Source organism: Pholcus phalangioides, unplaced genomic scaffold (genome assembly GCF_987345545.1).
Source record: "Pholcus phalangioides strain wild (caught in Gottingen) unplaced genomic scaffold, Ppha-v1.0 ptg000009l_1, whole genome shotgun sequence".
NCBI classification, from domain to species: Eukaryota; Metazoa; Arthropoda; class Arachnida; order Araneae; family Pholcidae; genus Pholcus; species Pholcus phalangioides.
The window spans coordinates 16,547,624-16,566,934 of record NW_028301602.1 but is presented as its reverse complement, the minus strand read 5'-3'; the positions used below and the strand labels follow the sequence as shown (position 1 = coordinate 16,566,934).

The 19,311-nt window shown below is 35.9% G+C and overlaps 1 long non-coding RNA gene across 1 annotated transcript; it reads right to left on the bottom strand.

Moving 5' to 3' along the window:
- Nucleotides 1-1,088: 1,088 nt before the first annotated feature.
- Nucleotides 1,089-10,789, bottom strand: LOC149082122 (uncharacterized). Its single transcript, XR_016193293.1, has 2 exons — nucleotides 10,635-10,789; nucleotides 1,089-1,488 (listed from the first exon to the last, which is right to left on the bottom strand). It is a non-coding gene; the product is annotated as an uncharacterized LOC149082122 (long non-coding RNA).
- Between the last annotated feature and the right edge of the window lie 8,522 nt (nucleotides 10,790-19,311).

The following is a 19,311-nucleotide window of genomic DNA, read 5'->3' as shown; positions in this document are numbered from 1 at the left end:
AAGTTCTGCAGAGGAATGTGGACGAAGTGCATGTGTGGTTTAGTAGTAGTATAGTAGCGTTAGTAGTGTACGGTACAGTAAAACCCCGCTAAATGATCACTTCTCAGATGCGGTCACCAACACTTTTACGGGCAAATAATAGTTTCCCATTGTTTTATAAAAAGCACGCATTTCGAACCCTAGATTACTGGCCACCCGTCTTTAACAGACGCACTTCTTTTTTGTCCCGCCGATGTCCAGAAAAGAGAGGTTTCATTGTATTACAATTGCGCTAAATCACGGAGAAATGTTTCATTCGGCCGTTAAACAAAAGACTGAATTGACCAAATAATTACCATAATTTTCTATGCATAATCGTCGAATTTATACATAACCCCCCCCCCAAAAAAAAAATTTTTTTTGGACAAATTTTCTGTAGCTTTTTTTCCTCCCGGAAGATTAAAAATTAAAAGATTAATTTGTAAAAAAATAAATATTTTTAGTTTTTATAGATGGGCCAGCCTAGGTCACTGGTGCTTCTTTGGAGCAGCGTTAGGCAAACATTGGAAGCAAATATTTGTGAATGTTTATTGGTCCAGACTACACGAGCGTGGGCCCTAACTTTAACGCATGGGTTCAACCGGGCACAAGCCAAGGGAGTGGAAGCTCGAGTGTATGGGGGCGGGGGCGGCTCATGATGATGATATCTGGTGCTATATAACTTTCTATAGTAAACATCTAAATTTGTAGGAAGGTACTCTCAGCCATCGTCCACAACCATGAAGGTTGCCGGTAGGGTCCTGGGTTTTATCGGGGCGGGGGGGAGGAAAGGGAAAGAACATAGATAACAAGTTATTTTCCGTATCGAACCTGAGGCGAGCATCGATAGATGGCACCTTCATTACCAACCCAACTCGGAAAGTAGTAAATTGCTGTATGGCGATATAACTGTGGTTGTTGTTCATAAAGTAGTAGCCATTGAGAGGGAACCAAAACATCACTTTGCCAGATGGGCCCGTGTTTCAGTTAAGGCAGCCATGAAACCAGAGAGAATCTTGATGATGCTGCTGATGTGTGTGCAATGAAACAAAAAAGAAAATCGTAATAAATATATTTAAAACAAACTGTACATGATTTTAATACCCATCGTGAAAATAATTACAGGATGAACAAGGTGAATATAGAACGAGCGCGCAATGAATTTATTTACAATATGAGAGAGAGATCACACGTGATTTTCATGAATCATATTCGATGATCTTGTTCCGATCACCCATGATGATGATGAGGTATAAACACTGGTATGTATATCGGGTGATGATGGTGACCACCACCTCCCCCGCCACCGTTTTGTTGCAGCATCTTGGCGATTAGACCAGCAGTTATGATGTCAAAGTCGTGCTTCTTTTTGGCATCGACTCCGCCGATCACGAAAGCCGATGACAAGACGAGAATCGTGCCGAGAATCGCGAAAAAGGACTTTCGACTCGTCGACATGCTTCAAATAACCTGCGGATGGAAAAGAAAAGAGGAACATGTCATTCACAAGAACTACATTAGACAATTATCACTTCTTATACACGTATTTGGTGTGGAGATAGCTTAAGTACTTGTTCATGACATGCCATGGAAATTTTAGTTTTAAATAAAAAAAGAAAGTTAATGGTTGAGTAAGTTAAGTGTGAATTTCGACACGTCACGCGCCAAAGATTCTCCTTCGAAAAAAAGAGAAATATATTCAATAATCTCTCCGCGTACAAGAGCTGCCATTACGAGCTTTTTTCTCTCGTACAAAACTTGACACCCGTAATCATATTTCTATTTTAGCACGTTTAAAACGTATGTCCCTGGAATTCTATGGGAAAAAAGCGAATATACGTGCATTCTATCTCCCTATCTCTCTTTTTAAACGTCACAACTTTTCAGCTTTAAATTCTTAATCCTATCCGTTTTAGTCAAGGTGTTTGAACCATAACTACATAGACAAGTTAACACTTAAAGCGAAAATTGATCCTAATCATATTAACTGTGAGGTTAAATTATTCTTTGGTTGTTCGAGTTTTTTTAACCAAGTTTCCTCTCATGAACATCCATAAAAATCTCAGAAATTCAGGATTTTTTCACTGTATTATTTATTATTCAATTTACTCACACAAACTGCACAAGTTTTTCAATTTTGAGAAGCGAATGCGAGCCGGCCTTCCATTTGGAAATCTCTCCGCAGAGAGTAGGCTCTCCTGATAATAGACCTTCAACGATGTAGAAAGATATCCTTATCCACTTAATGATACGAGATATATAGAAAACTGGGCTGTAGAAGCAGAAGAAATCCTCTATCTGCTTCTGCAACTTAGTGGTAAAGCACTCGTCCGGCATACGAAGGGGCGTGGGTTCAAAACCCCGTGTACGCAGAGATGAATTTTTCTTCGCAAAAGAAAACAACAACAAAAAGTCAATATCTCTACATCCAGCTAGTTTTCCGTGTTAGTTCTATAGCTAGTTATATCGTGATTCAACACTATACTAACTTTACCCTTTATTTGGCAGTTGCCATCAAGCACAATATGAGTTTCTTATATTTGTTTAAATGGAGGAGTTTTATATTTTGAGTTCCTTATGGTATTGATGCTTCTAAGCGATTCCTAAACATTCGATTTTTACTTGTTAGATGTTCACGAGGGTTTTATTTACCAGCAGAATGGCTCAAAGGTACGCCAGTCTCTTATTTCTTGACAAGCGGAGCAAGAACGGCTTTAAACCTTTGCATTTTGGAGAGAAATACCATGTGTGGAGGAGACATATTGCTGTGCATTCTTCAACAATGATAGAAAAGCGAAAGTTGGCAAACGATAAATAAAATTTTTAAACTATTTAAATCTAATTGAATCATGAAAGTATAGTGTGTTCCTTGTTGTGCAACATCCCATATTTTTTTCAAATATTGACAACAAAGTTTTTTAAATCAATTTAATTAGAATTTAAATTTGTTAAGATTTTCTTAGAAAGAGAACTACGAAATAATTGATTGAAAACTACGAAAACTTGATTTTCTACGAAATCAAATCCCTGGAAATATGCAAATCAAATACAAATACAACACCACAACAGGCAAAATGCCCAACGAGGTGGCTGATAAAAAGATGCCCATAAAAATATGGATGTCATATATTTCAAAAATACAGCAACCCAATTAAAAATGCAATTAACAAAAATTATAAACAATATATACACATGATAAAATATTATACAATGCCCATAAAGAATACTTATGGTTGTCTTATTATAAGAATGGATAGCTTCTTCTCGATTTACCCCAACGTGTTTATCGTATTTCTTTTTAAATGTGTCAATTGTGTTACAATTTACTACCTCCGGGGATAAGTTATTCCATTTATTAACAACCCTATTAGAGAAAAATTCCTGCGACACCATAACCTTGCATTGCCCCTCACCAATCGATACTGGTGTCCCCTTGTAAAAGCAGTCGATTGGCGGTGTACTATAACTTCATGATCCATCCTATCCATCCCATTGAAAATTTTGAAACTTCGATCATATCTCCTCGACACCTGCGTTCATCCAGTGTAAACATATTCAAAATACGAGCCCTAAAAAAATCCCCCCCCCCGAAAAAAAAAATCAGAGCCCTATAAGTTCTGGGTGTACGATTAATAGATCACACATTGCTGAATTTTCCTGTTGCTGGAGTAACATAAGGTTTTCATTGTGATTTGACATTGTGGAGGATTAACCACTGTTGGTGAAAGTGTTTTTTCTCAGCCGTGGATCTTCGGCTAAAGCTTTACGAACATTTTGGGCAGAGAAGAGATTGAGAAAAGGTTAATGCCCTATCACACACTCCTGCGGAACCAGCTCTTTATCGACAAAAATTTGCACTCAATTTTTTTTTCTTCACCGAAAATAAAATCTTCCCCTGTAAGATTAACTTTTCCTCAAACCGGATTCAAATATACGAATAATACAATTTTTATGGATTTTTGAACTATTTACGAATTTATGGGGCACCCTGTAAATCCCAAGAATGAGATGGGACTGAATACATCGAACACTCTCTCGAGTGTTTCAGTGATCATCACGGTGCTCGCAAACAACGGAATAGATTTAAGATGCCTATAACCCCAAATATGTCCTGATATAGCTTTTTTTTCTTAGAGTACCAAAATAGGATTATCCGATTTATCGAAATTTGAACTATCAATAACTTACGCGTGTCAATAACAACTTTGTTTACATAAAATGAAACATTTAATATTTTTTTAATAACTAAAATCTTTTCTTCTCTACCACAAGATGATATTCAAATACCCTCAGACACACGATTAAGCTGAATAAAACTGCATATTTAACATGTTTCGGGAAATTTCACGTCTCTAAAAATGGCGATTACCAACTCGAATTCAACGCACGTTCTTCCCTGGTATCATTCCTATACGTTTATTATTATTATTTGGAGATAATGTTGAAATGTAAAAAAGAAACAAAAAAAAAAAAATTGTATTAAATCGACCGCGAAAAGGAAGCGTCCATGAGTTATATCGAGATTCCCCCCGAAAGAGAAACAACAACAACAAAAAACTATAAAATTATGACAAGAATTCCAATGATGCCGATATACAATACATTCGAAAGCAAATATTTACTTTTTTTTCTCGCATAACGTTGTTTTGCCGCAATTATTGTTCTTCTCATTTCCTCGTACATGAAATGTAATGTCTTTTAAAGTAAGAGAAAAGCAAAATAAATATGACGTTACTTTTTTTTTTGGTAGAGTTCGAGCAGATTTAGACGCGTGTTGTGATCAGTGAGATAAAACGATTTTATATGTAATTCGATTTTTTTTTTCTTTTTTTTCTGTGGAAAATATTTCCTTACGCGATATTATTTTATTCACAAGTTACAATAAGGTTTTTTTAAGACAACGGTATAGAGAGAAGAAAAAAAAAATTGATTTTTGAGTAGTATTCAATGGATTGTGAAATTATTTGCGCATTATAATAATATTCTTGGCGTTTCCTTGTTTATTACTTGATTAATATGAAATTTATGAAGTTTTAAGTTTTTATTTAAACGAATTGAGTTTTTTTTTTGTGTTCGGTTATCATGTGATATGGATTTTGATAGCACGCAGCGATTATAATCCTTATTTTTTATAGTTTGTAAATATGAAATTTATTTATTTTTTTGATACACATCGCTAAAGTTTTTAGTTGATATCATCCAGTTCGGCTACTAAATTTAGCATATACCCCGGCCAGGACACTTATTGCAGCCCAAGGTGCACTGGATCGGTGCGATGTTAATGGCACTCACTCTCTTGGGTTGGATGTAATGTTTGATATTTTTTTCCCCATCTCGTACTGATGTGTGTATTTTATACAGTGTTTAGTGTTGTAACGTACGCGTTTCATAACAATGGAAAATATATGCAAAACGTATGTATATAGTCCTATATAGATTAGAAATAATATAATACAATGTGTGATATCAGTTTTTTTCTGAAATTTTGCTGTGAATAACACGTTGAAATATTTGTTTAAGAGACAATGTATGAAGCTCATAAGCGTACGTAGAATTTTCTAGAGGGGGGGGGGAGTTACGTTTTTTCTGAAAAATAACGCTATAATCTCGGCTTAGGGGGTTTGAAACCCCAAAACTTATATTTCCTTACCCCAATGATGAAGCAATATACACATACAAATATTTTCATCAGCGATGTACTGTATAAGGTGTATATGATGGGACACCTTATGTTATGGGTACCGTAAACCGTACATACACATGTGCGTGGGATATATATCACAAGTAATATATGCGTAAAATGTATATAAATTGGAATATAAGATTTTGTAGCGTGTACTAATATCAACATAACATATAATTGAGCATTTATGTTCAAATATAACAAGCTGGACTGATTTGTGCCAGTATTTTTGAGCTCATTTAAAAAAGTCCCTCCACAGAAAGCCCTACAACATGATACTACTTTACTGCACACCAACTCCGGTGATATATCGCCTTACGGCAATTTCCAACCAGTGGAGTTGGTTGGGAAATGAAGGCTCCGTCCATCGTTTGTCGCCCTAGACTCGGTAGGTAAAGAACTTGCTTCTGATGTTCTATGCCTGGATTCGAACCCATGGACTTTGAGGGTAACCTTCATAGTGGAAGACGAGCAACTTTATCACTGCGCCACTCGGGCACACAACAAAACATGATACTGACAAAACATGAAAATTCAAGCATTTCCATCATTAAAAAAATGGAAGCCAGATGGCAGCATGAACACCAAACAAGCGCAACTCAACAATATAAATACGTTAGGGGACAAGCATGCACTCCACTCAGAATACACATTCCAGCACGTGCCGATTCGTTATAAATTCCGTAGAGGAATGTGCACGAGGTGCATGTTCGGTTAAGTAGTAGTAGTATTTTTTAGACAGTGAAAGCAAGGAAAATATAGCTGTAAGCTGAATAAAGTTAAAAATAAATGCTGGAAAGTAATAACGACACAAATCGGAAAGTCGTTACAATACTATATGTATAAACTTGTGTGGAAGATAATTGTGTGAATGTGGAAGATTTTACGATTGTCTGCGTTTAGATGACTGGCATATAAATGTAAGTTTTAATTTGAGGGAAGAATATAAACCCCAAGGGCACTAAATTTCTGCTCGTGAAATGTTAATGGTGCTTTATATTTTCTTTTGGAATAAATGAAGCCCTTCGGGGAACCCTGAAAACAGATTAAGTATCGCATATACCCCGAAAAGGGTACAATATTTAAGATAAACTACTCTAATATTTTGACAGAGACGGACGAGTAACCGAAATGGTCGGAAAAGTATCCGACATCAATAGTTTCTCGGTTTAAAATATCGGTATATTTATTTTGAGAAAAGTGAAAACTTTTCATTTCGCGCGTTCTTAAAGTTTTTGTCGATCTTTATTTTTTAACCACTTTGTATACCAAGCAGGACACATTTTGAATGATTGTCTACTTCAAAATCTTCGCAAAGTGAACAATGACGGAAATTGTCAAAAAGAGACAGCCCTCTGTCAACAATAATATTATTAATGTCAAGAATGAGCTTGGATTTCTTTCTCTGGTTGTCATGATTTCAAGCAATGCATTTTTAACTATGCAAAAAGCCATTTTTTTACCTCTTTACAACGCTGTGTTACTTTTTTTAAGGAGATTAACGAATTTTGAGGAAAACTTTCGAAATTTTTTATTAATGCATTTGGAAGAATTTTATTCATAGAATCCAAAAAAAAAAAGGATTTTATTCTTATTTTTCTTTAACGGTAATAATACAGGGTGGGCAAAAAGTTCGTAGAAACTTTAAAAATTCATAAAAACCGGAAAAATTAACCGAAATAAAAAACTGTTTGCAGGGTTATCATCATTAGGACACGGGGATTTTTTTAAGACAGGAAAACCCCCCTCAAAACAGCCGATAGGTGGCGCTGGCGTGCACAATTCAAGAAGATACGCAAATAACGAACAGAATTTCTCCAAATCGTTTATTACAGCAGTATGCGTCCCACATGACCACCACCACCACCACAGGGGATGCCACATTGCAGGCGAGTCGCGAATCCAGCAGCGGTAGAGTGCAGCAGGCCCACATGCACGGGCTACAACGGTGAACTGATTGTGGATTAGGAGAGCAAGTTCTTATAACCGTCTTATTTGCATATGTATTTCCACAGAAGTCGCTCTACCCGCGCCACCTATCGGCTGTTTTTTCCCGTCTTAAAAAAATTTCATGTGACCTAGAGATGTTAACCCGGCAAACTTTTTTTTATTTCGGTTATTCTTCTGGTTTTTATGAATTTTTAAAATTTCTACGACTTTTTGCCCACTCTATATATATGTTACTGTAAATGTGATAAATCCAGTTATTATACATAATAACCTGTATAATCGTCGACCATTTTGATAATTTTGCTAAAATTATCACTTTACTGGTGATTATGCATAATATCCCAGCGTCGCGCCGTTGGTAAACATGAGAGAGACAGATAAATCATACTATATGATATACTACATATAATATAGTATGTTGTCTACATAGTATCTATATACTATGAAAATTCATATACATGTATTGTATCATTATATCGGGGTCCGACAATATTCATCATACATAATAGACTCATTAGACACATAATAGACTTGGAATTTTTTTTAAATATTTATCAAATTTACTAACGAAGCTTGAGTATTATGCATATTCGGGGGTAAAAATAATAAATTCATCAAACTTACCAAGACGATTGGTAAGTATGCATAATGACCGGCTATTATGTATAATAACTGATTTATCACATTTACCGCCGAAACACGTATGTATCAACACACAATGTAGCAATCAGCACGAATTCATCTATATTTATCGAATATTCATTGACTTAGATTTTCATTAATTTAGTTTTTAATTGATTACGATTACAAGTTAGAAGAAATAATCTAAAAATCATTTAAAAATAATGTTTTTCATATTATTGGATGCATTATGGAATATGCAGAAATTATTTTTTATTTTTCCATACAAATCTCCAAAAAATGTCGACTTAAAATAATGCATGGCCAAGTCAATATTTTATATGTTAGAGTCAGGCATGGTTTGGAAAAAATACATGCGCGATGAAAGTTTTACATGCCCCGGGCATGTTGAGTAATATATTTTCTAGTCCTGATTAATGTTATACATTTATATAATGTTATACATTTATATAATGTTATACATTTATATAATGTTATACATTTATATAATGTTATACATATTAGCACTTCAATACAAAAGTTAATACCGGGAAAACAGAAAATATATGTATTCACGTATTACTTTTGTACAATATACTCATAACTATTTTAACATTGTACATAAAAGTTCCTAAAAATTCATTTAATATCTACAAAATAAATAAATGTTTAAATTGCCATTTACTTACAAGTTACTAATTCATTTTAAAAATTACATAATACTCCATGTTCTATGCAGAAAATTACAATAGACAATAAATATATTACATGAATATTTAGAGATTTATTTAAAGTCTTACAAATACAAGGCTACAACAGGCAAAATGCCCAATGAGGTGGATGAGAAAAAGGTGTCCATGACAAACATGGATGTCGTATATTTCTAAAATACAACGACCCAATTAAAAATGAAAATATGAAAAGTAAAGATTATATATATATATATGATAAAATATAATACAATGCCCATAAAAATATTTATGGTTGTCTTATCTAAACATGAAACATGAAACAGGCCGGGGAGAGTAATTACATTATAAAAGTTTGTAATTGGTTGCCTTTTTGCAAGTTTTATAAAAGAACATTCGTCGAAACTTTTATAATGTAATTCCGACCTTAGAGTTGTATTATATTTTATGCATATTTAAGTATCAAAATCATGACATAATTTTATCAAATAAATTTTTTTCAGACAAGTAATACAGATGTGATGGAAAGGTTACATAAATATGATATTCCTATATTGTATATCCTATGGACAGATACTTGTTATATTGCAGTATTTCTAATAAATATGGAAACATCAGCACCGCAGCGAAGGGAAAAAACCATATTTTGTATTTAGGAATTTAATGTGGCGTAAGCATCGCATAAGAATACCTCATCGCCCCTTTTCAAGATAAACAAACTAATTTTCACGTAATACTGGACAACAATAGAATTGCATCGACATGAAAACGAACAACTCCGAATGGTTTTGTGATCTGCCGAACACGAATATTCCCACGAAAAAGTTTTATTGGCTCTTGCTTTTGCGATATTACCGTTATCAGTTAATAAGTGCTTTACGAGCGTTATTGCATTGTGAAAAGGTAATAAGGACCGCAAAACAACGTTACCAGAAGAAAATGGTCAACCTCGATGCCTGGCCGTTGGACAATAATTGTAAGAGATGCTCCTCATATCCGGTACAAGCATAATGCTAAACGAAGTTAATTTGTCAGAATAAATGATAATAAATGAACTATTGTATTTATTGTAATATATTTGCGTTTCTATGCATTATTGTTTGTTTCTGTGTTCGTTTTATGTTTTTATGGAAAATAATTTCGTCAAAATATTGGTGGAATTTCTATATATTTGTGTTGTTTCTTCTGTATATTTATTTTGTTTTCTACTTACTTAAGTTGTGTTTCAATGCATGGTATTGTGTTATTATATGTGTATTAAGACGTGTGAGGTTTCAGAGGAAACCGTTGCCAATCCAGCTTTCATATGGTTAAATTCTTGTTCAGCATGTCGAATTACATAAGATGCGACTATTTTTGTTTCAGACGCAGAAACGTTGCCAAAATTTGTTACTTAATGTAATTTTAATACACTTCCGTATTCTACAAACAAGTACTCAACTAAAAAATGCTTAGAAAAACATTCAGAATGTATTTTCAAATAGTGAATTAATTTGTATTTCTAACTGATACGATAATTTTGGAATATTTCTTTTAAAATTTACTTTGGAGAGCAAAAGCTAAAAATGCGCAGCAAACCTTTAAAATCATTTGCAAAAATGTAAGCGTCGGTTCTGATATTCCAATGAATATGTTACATGTAATATAAATTTTCTTCAAAGAGAGGAACTTACCTGCTGTGCTTGAAAATGTCTTCTAAATTTCTTCCGAACCTCGCGAGCAACTGACTAATCCAATTTCTTAAAAGGAAGCAAACTTATATAACAAGAAAAAGAAATCAAAGGGTTAATTGGTTTTTTTTTCCCCACAAGAAACCGGGATATTTCCTGTTTCCTTCCTCGCCGTCGTTACAATATTTATCAATAATGTGGTTATTTTGCGGTTATTACCATTTCTTCTTTGTTATTTGTAGATCCGATACTTTATCTTGTGAATGAATTTTTTTTCCCGCTTCCTTTGATTCTGAGATTGATAGATGATTAGGATTCGATTCGCTTCCTTTCCTGTAGGAAGACATTGTTGTTCTAAGAGTTTAACAGTTACTTTCCTCGAAGAGTTTACCGATATTGAATGAATTAGTCATAAAAATGCTTCCATTAAGAAATAAAGATTGCATTTGTTGAAACTATTAAATTAAATGCTCAACCGTGCGGAATAAATCCTATAATGACTTCTAGTTTTTCTTACTGTTTTAGATCAGTAATTGCTTTCCGACAACATATGTGTGGATTGGCAGTCTTTGTTATTGTCGTGTTCATGTTATGGCTATGAGAGAGACGGCTCTATAGAGACCAGGACCCCTTAGAAAAGTGGTTCTCAAAGTGTGCGTCGCGGCTCCTAGAGGAGTCGCAGCTTGCTGGTGATATTGATTTGTTCCTGCTTTGAAAGAGGCTCTTTTATGAATGTGGAATATTTGACCATTCTGAGAAGCTACAGTGTAATCGGGGGTTTAGCTTTCTTGTTTATTCTGATTGTGAATGCAATCGGGTTTAGCTTTCGTGCTCATTCAAATTAACTGTATAGTATTTTAATCAATTTTTTTTCACGCTGATTTCTTCTATAATATTATTATTAAGCATGAGACATTCTTTGTTCATGGGTTTTATTCTGGAGTTCAAACGGAAATAAAAAGCCAGATGCTTCAGCCTATAGAGTTATAATAGTAATATATCTTTAGTCTATATGCTTCAGACACAGAATTTAGGGGAGTTTCAAGAGGATACAGAATCAAAGGGAAACTAAACGAGCTATCGATTCATCGAAGAAAACTGCCATTCTTTCGATGAGTGGATAGCTTTGTTCCACTTTGACATTGTATCCTCCTTAAATTCCCCTAAATTATTTGACTGAACCACCTTTCTTTCCTTCTGAACACCAGAATAAGACCCACGTGAACAAAGAAAATCCCATTCTTAATAACAATAATTTAAAATAAATCAGCGCTAAGAAAATTAAAATTAATTAAAATACTATACAGTTAATTTGAATGAACAAAAAAAAAATGCTGAACTCGATTTCATTTACAATTAATTTAAATAAACAATAAAGCTGCACCCGATTACAGCGGATGAACCATGACTAGAGTAAGCCGTTGGTCACAAATGTTTGAGAAGCACCACCTTAAAAAAAAGACGAAGGGCTCTTGTCTAGGGCCCTGGGGTTCGACCTGTTTGTTTTTTTTATATATTCATCTATTTTTTTTTCATTATAAATTTACATAGTGGTAAATAGGAAGTAGACTTTCAAACTATATTTGTACAACTGTGAATGCCATTAGAGCGTTGCAGTAGACCTGTAGGGCAAAGGAGCCATGGGTCAGATGTGCAAGCGGGGGGGGGGGGCGCATAGAGGCCCCTTTCTCCCGTGAGCGATGAAAAACTAAAAATTTCTGTATGTACTTTTTGAGAAAATATCTTTATACGCGATATTGATAAATTTCTGTTGATTTAGAATATTTTTTGAATGCCAGTGTCTCAAAATTTCTCTGAGAGAGATTCCTCGTGTCCTCGAAACCCGTGTGCCTCCTCTTAACGTCGGTCATGTTTACTCCCTTGCCGTTTTAGAAGTAAGATTAAGACAGGATCAGTGATTATCAGCGTTAGGTAATAATATAGGTGGCAAGGAATGAATGAAGGAACGCCAGAACTCTGCCGGCAGACTCATCCCTTTGCGGAGATCTCTACCAGCCAACCTCCTTTGCAGGGTTTGGTGATATAGGTGGCAGCACTAACTTCACACTGTACACGCACGCAGACTGTTTCCCCATGACGGAAGATAATATTGTGCTCAACCCTCGACACTTTTCTTCTAATAAATAAAGGTGATTTTCCAATCCAGAATTTATTTTCAGTTCGAAATAGATGTTTTCAATCTTTATATCGGAATCGGGGACGTCGTAGCCACTCCAGCCGTTTCGCGACACGAGTACGAGTAACCCCAGAATTAATTCATGAACCAAAATCTTCTAATATCTACATGAAGTTCAAGGCAAAGATTCACTGGCCTGAAACTCTTTCGACGCCCACGTGGGTGTCGCAGTTAAAATTTTATTATTTAAGCCCGGTTTTTTCCTAGGGACAGGTTTTCTGCGCAGCGTGCAACGCGAGTAACCCAGTGCGACACGTGCGTGTCCACTCACCAATGGGAAAGAAAATTGACTGTTTCCCCAGAAACTACTAAACCTCCCTACACAGCGCAATAACCTCACGCCAGCGACTTACGTAGGGCGTGATTGGCCGATTGCTTCTGGAGGAGTCAAATGCGTCGCACGTTTCGCCAATGTTCCTTTCGTTTTTGTTGTGTTTTCTTTCCTTTCCCATCAGACCGGAGCATGCAGGCGGCAGAACAGCTGACAGGGTAATACAAACCTGTTGAAGTTACACGTTTCTGCCGATGCGAAATAGTCCTATTCGGTTCACGCTGCGCAAAAAACATGCTTCTAGGGAAACCTAGCTTTACAATGCAGCATCTTCATGTCGACGCCTTCAGCCCGGAGCCTTGCGCCACAATTCTTGAGCCACACACACACAGAAAACTCATTCTAAATCAAATTAGTTTTAGATAAAACCTCTCTTTTAGGAAAAAAAAAAATTCATGGAACGTTAATATACGACGTATTCTCTTGAAAAAAAAAAAATTGTATAAAACTTATAACACGATTTTTTTGCTTTCGTAACACGAATCTAGTGTTTAACGTACTTTACGCATGATGTGACACGAGAAATGGTTAAGTGATAACCATAGAGATGCATCTTGGGATTGGTTCTTTTAGCTACACTTCATTTCCATCGGAGTGATCTCGTTTTGAATTCGAGTAACGCTTGTTTATTATCATTATTATTATTTATACTTTGCTGGAATCTCATTTTTCTGCAATTAAGTAAATCCTCAAAGCATAACAGTTGTGATGTCAACATGTTTTTATGGGCTAGAGTCGCAATATTCCCACTTCGTGGATGATAAAGAATCAGTACTTTCGAAAATACGAAAACAAAGTCGACAAGCGCAAGTGTAGCCACTGACTGTCTTGTGCGATTCCTGTCTCGCCATTCTGTCCAAGGGCGAGTTCGAGGAAACCGCTCGAGCGGTTGCCTGAAGAAGATTAGCGCGTGAACCCCATTCACAAAGCATTTAAAATTCATAAGCGGGAAGAATTTTATAGAGGATTATTGTCTGAACACTTGCAATGTTTATTGTGATTTTTTTTTTGAAAAAAGGAAAAATTAATGGCGTAAATCTTGTTCAATTTACGGTCATCAGATTCCGAAGCTTGGGAACGATGACGCACGCACGCGAGCACTATTTTCATAGTCACTTACATATGTTTTTAAGAGATGGCGCCACTTTATCAAAGGAACATTTGTCTTTTTAACCAAAAACATAACCACCCATTAAGCGATTTTTGAAATGTCCCTGATCTGAACTATAACTCCCATAGCGAAAATATCCAAACTCCCTGTAAAAAAATCTCAGCTATTCTCAAGTAGAATACAGTTGAATCCCGTTATAACGAACCCCAAGAGACCGGAGGAATCACTTCTTTAAAACGGAATTTCGTTTAAAGGAATTCCAGGTTACCTAGTATTATTCCTATGTAAACTTATTTGGGGGATTAGAAAAGTGTTCGTTAAAACGAGATTTTCACTATAACGGTATTCGTTAAAACTGGATTCGACTGTATATATATATATATATTTTTTTTTTTTCTTTTTTTTTGATTTTGTGCAGCTGATAACTGTGCGAATCGGTCTCCTAGTCAAAAAGTCTCGCCACAGAGAGCAACAGGCCTACACAACGCACAATTATTCGATCATTACCTTTCACTCGTAGTTGGCATTGATGGCAGTTGGCAGCATTGTACATAACAATCATTACACAGAAACAAACTTCACATTAGGTTCACAACACATACACACGCATTCCGACATGTACCGATTCGTTAGAAATTCCGTAGAGGCATGTGTGCGAGATTCATGTATGGTTAAGTAGTATTAGTAGTAGTAGCAGCTGATAAGTAACTCGTCTTCTGTTATCAAACTTTCAACTGAAGCTGACTCCGCCCACTGGCAGATGTTTGTCTGTAAAAAAAACATTACGCAGTATTTGGGCTCGTATCATTGCCAAAACGATATGTTTTTAAGGACGCGAGATATCTCGTCTTTGCCACTGTAAGGGTTAGTATAAGTTTTCATTATGTTTTTAGTGGCGTCTTTTACGTTAAGAAGGCTATAAATTCGGCTATTCATCATCATAATATAACGAATGCGGGTCTTCCCGTTTTGTTTATTGCTGAATAGAAGATGGAAGAGATAACCCCAGGGCCGTCTTAATGCTGGGGCCCATCCGAGCACGGCCCGGGGGAGTCTTCAGGTTTTCTGAATATGTGAAACTTCATTATGATAAGATCTGTTATTAAAAAAAATAGAGACGTAGCGTTTCTAGCAGGGTGGAAGGGGCGGTAGGAATATTAATTTGCCCGGGGTATTCTTGAGATGGCCCTGAGTAATCCTGTCAGTGTACTGCGATAGCCGTTGCTGAGCGTAAAGTAGTTTTTTCAAGAAGTAGGTATAAGTGGTTTCCTTCTTCTCCAGAGCTGTTTTTGGACTGTGTGTTTTTCATACTAGTCAGTCCTGCTTGGAGGCAACTTGGGCTCTAGTTTTCTGAGAATTTCGACGGCGCATTGGTCAAGGTGTGTAAAGTGTGTGGGGAAATATGTATACTGTCAAACTCGGTTATAACTAGGGTGACCATATTTCCTCGAAAGAAATACGAGAAATTGAGATTCCAAATACGAGAAAATACGGGACATCGCCAATTATCGCCAAAAATGACGCCAAACCGAACAAAGTTGCCAAATATTGTTGACGGAAAATCACAATGGCGGGAAATGAAGCATTGCTGCAAATTGCAGTGGATTAAAATGAGAATTCCACGAAAAACCAAACGTTCTCCAAGACAAAAATGTGGGAGATTAATATTCTCATTTATAGTAGTAATTATCACAATATAATTTATGAGTTGAAAAATATTTTCAATCTTTGACTTCAATAAAGAATAAAAATTCAAGTAGACTTTTCGTGTAAAATACGGGAAAAACCGGGACACTTTTGCCAAAAAGTCGGGACGGCCAAAACAGATCATAACGGGACTGTCCCGGGATATACGGGACGTATGGTCACCCTAGTTATGACGATAGATATCGAAGGTCCGAATTGAATTTTTGTTGTTTTTTACTGGAATGTCGTTACTATCCTAGTTACCGTTTTCGAGACCTCTTTTTGAAGAAAAATGTAATTATCCACAATATCAAATGCTGTGTAAGAAGCTGCTATTCTATTGTGATTAGATCACTCTATTGAGAGAACACTAGAAATTGTTATCATAAATACGGGACATCACTGGATTCTCGTCAAAAATATTACCAACTGTCAGAGAAATCACCAAATATGGCTAACGAATAAACATTGACGGGAAATACAGTACTAGAATATATGCAGTGATTTAGAATGTATTTCACGGGGGGGGGGGGGGGGGGGGATTAGAAATGAAGAATTTGTGACATGAATATTTATGGTCATATTCATTTTTACATGATTTATAAGTTATGCAAAACATCTTTACGTCTGATTCAAATAAAAATTAATAATTAAAGTTAATGTCATCCAAAATACCGGGCAAAACGGGACATTTTCGCGATGAAAAATGTCAGATAGGGTGAAATTACGGGAAAATACAGTCATGTCCCGGATACAAGAAATTAATTAATTGTTAATTAGGAACATGTTATAGAACCAAATTTTCAAAAATCTTTTTTTTTTCACTTATCAAAAACGTCATAAAACGACAAAAAGTATATCATTGTATCCGAGTTGTGCCATTTTTATGGACGTTATGCGCGAACTTCATTCATTAACATCATTCTCTATGAAGATCAAGCAAGACCGCCAATTATTGAAGTTATTACCAAGTTGTCGTTACAACCAAGGTCGTTATAACCGAGTTCGACTGTAAGGAGGCACACATTGATTGTGAGGTGTATGTTTCTCTCTCTCTCTCTTCCTCTCATGGTGAAATTTTTTTTTCCCAGGAAGTAAATAGGAAAAACGATTCCGGAAGCCAGGAAACAAGAATAAAAAGGAAGAATTTCAGAAACGTCCGAGAATGTTTACGATAACGTCTGGTAACCCTAGAAAAGAACGCTCACGGCTGTTACGTATATTTCTTTCATACTATGTCTGTTTGATATTTGACTCAATTGCAAATTCAACATTTCTTACATGTGAACAGATACAGGGTGAAAATAACTCGTAAACCATTGACTATAGCGTATTTACAATTGGAAAAAAGTATTTAAGTAATATGTTCATCTTAGATGTGCCATTTATTTTACTAAGTGCCATATATGTACTGGGATACAATTTTTGTACACGGTCCCCCGTCTTCTAATTTGCAATTAGAAACTTGTTGCCCTGTCTCTCCTGAGCCTGAAAAAAATTGATGTTTATAAGTGAAATATTCGAATTCAAAAAATCGCTGGGAAATAAGGGAAAGAACAGCAAAAACATACGGAGGACGTGCTCACTCAACGCTTCATATGCCGTTCTTTCCCAATTGCAAACGATTTTGAATTCAAATATCTCAGCTAATATTGCACACTTTAAGCATGAAATTTTTTTGTTGGGCTAAGGAGAGACTACTAAACCAGACATGCACCTCGTCTATATTCCTCTGCGAGACTTCTAACGAATTGGTACATGTTGGAATGTATGTGCACGTGTAGTGAACCTTCCGTTAACTTTGTTTCCGTGCAATGCTTGTTATGTGTAGTGCTGCTATCTGCAATCGATTTTTTTAAACTATGAGTTTTTTCCTCAGCTCATAGTGAGTGAAGTGATACGATATAAGTAGCGTGACCATACGTCCCGTATATCCCGGGACAGTCCCGGTATTTTCTGTTTTTTTGGCTGTCCCGACTTTTTAGCAAAAGTGTCCCGGTTTTTCCCGTATTTTGCACGAAGCCTACTTGAATTTTTATTCTTTATTGAAGTCAAAGATTGAAATTATTTTCAAGTTATAAATTATATTATGATAACTACAAGTATAAGTGAGTATATGAATCTCCCACATTTGTCTTAGTGAAATTTTTTTTTCGTGGAATTCATTTTAATCCACTGCAATTAGCAGTAATGCTGCATTTCCCGTCATTGTGATTTCTCCATTATTTCAACAATATTTGGCGACTTTGTTCGGTTTTGGCATCATTTTTGGCAATAATTGGCGATGTCCCGTATTTTGAATCCCAATGTCCCGTATTTCTCTTGAGGAAATATGGTCAGCCTAGACATAAGTGAATAATCGCATATTATTATATAAGGACACACATGGCCGCTGCTCTGGACGATCAAATTACGCTTATTTAATGAAATAAATAAAAAACAGTAAATTTGAGACGAAAAAAATAATTATTAATATTTTTGAAAAATAAAAGTAAAATAACTAAAAAATAAGCCTACCGGAAAGGGCCTCGTGGGCCAAGCTAACCGCAGTGGTTATCAACCTTAAAAATCTTGACCCAGGCCCTTTCCGGCATATAATTTCTATGCAACTTTCTATGGCGGAGCCCCGTAGGCTTATTTTTAATAATTATTAAGTAAATAATAATTTTTTTTTCAAATTTAATGTCCAATTTATTTTACTTTCCCTCGAGTGGCAGCGGAGGCCCTGGGAGTTCACAATGGGGAGCACCGGTTGAGAACCGCTGTTCCAGAGAGACCATGTTGGGAGTGTTTGCATTCTCTTTAACAAAGGGGTGAGCGGTCTCGGGGAGACAGGGAAACAAATTCGTAATTGAAAGCTAGAGGGCAAGGAATTACGTTAAAAATTAAATTTTGTATCTCGATACAACGATTATTAGTAAGAAATGAATGACGCAAACATATTTTAATACCTTTTTCTCTAATCGAATGTCTGTTTCTATAGTCAAAGGTTTACGAGTGGAATGGACTTGAGTTTGTACCCTGTAGTTCACAAGGGCTGCTCGAGACCGAATTTTTGGCTCCTCCTTCCCGCAACATTTCAGAACAGAAATTCAAATTTATAGTCACTTAAGAAACATCTCCCACCCACTGGTTGTCTCGAGGCCTGTAGACATTACGATCCAAGACGATATAATTTCAGTTTATCGTTCAACAAATTACGCGTATTACAATCATCTCTTCCGCGATCTCACGATGGGAAACTCTTTGCTGTGACGCTCTATTTTCGTGGAAACGATTGATCTTCCGAATGCAGTCTGGGGGAAAATTCCTGCTCACTTCTAATGGATACGTGATACTTGACCCGGGAAAAAAC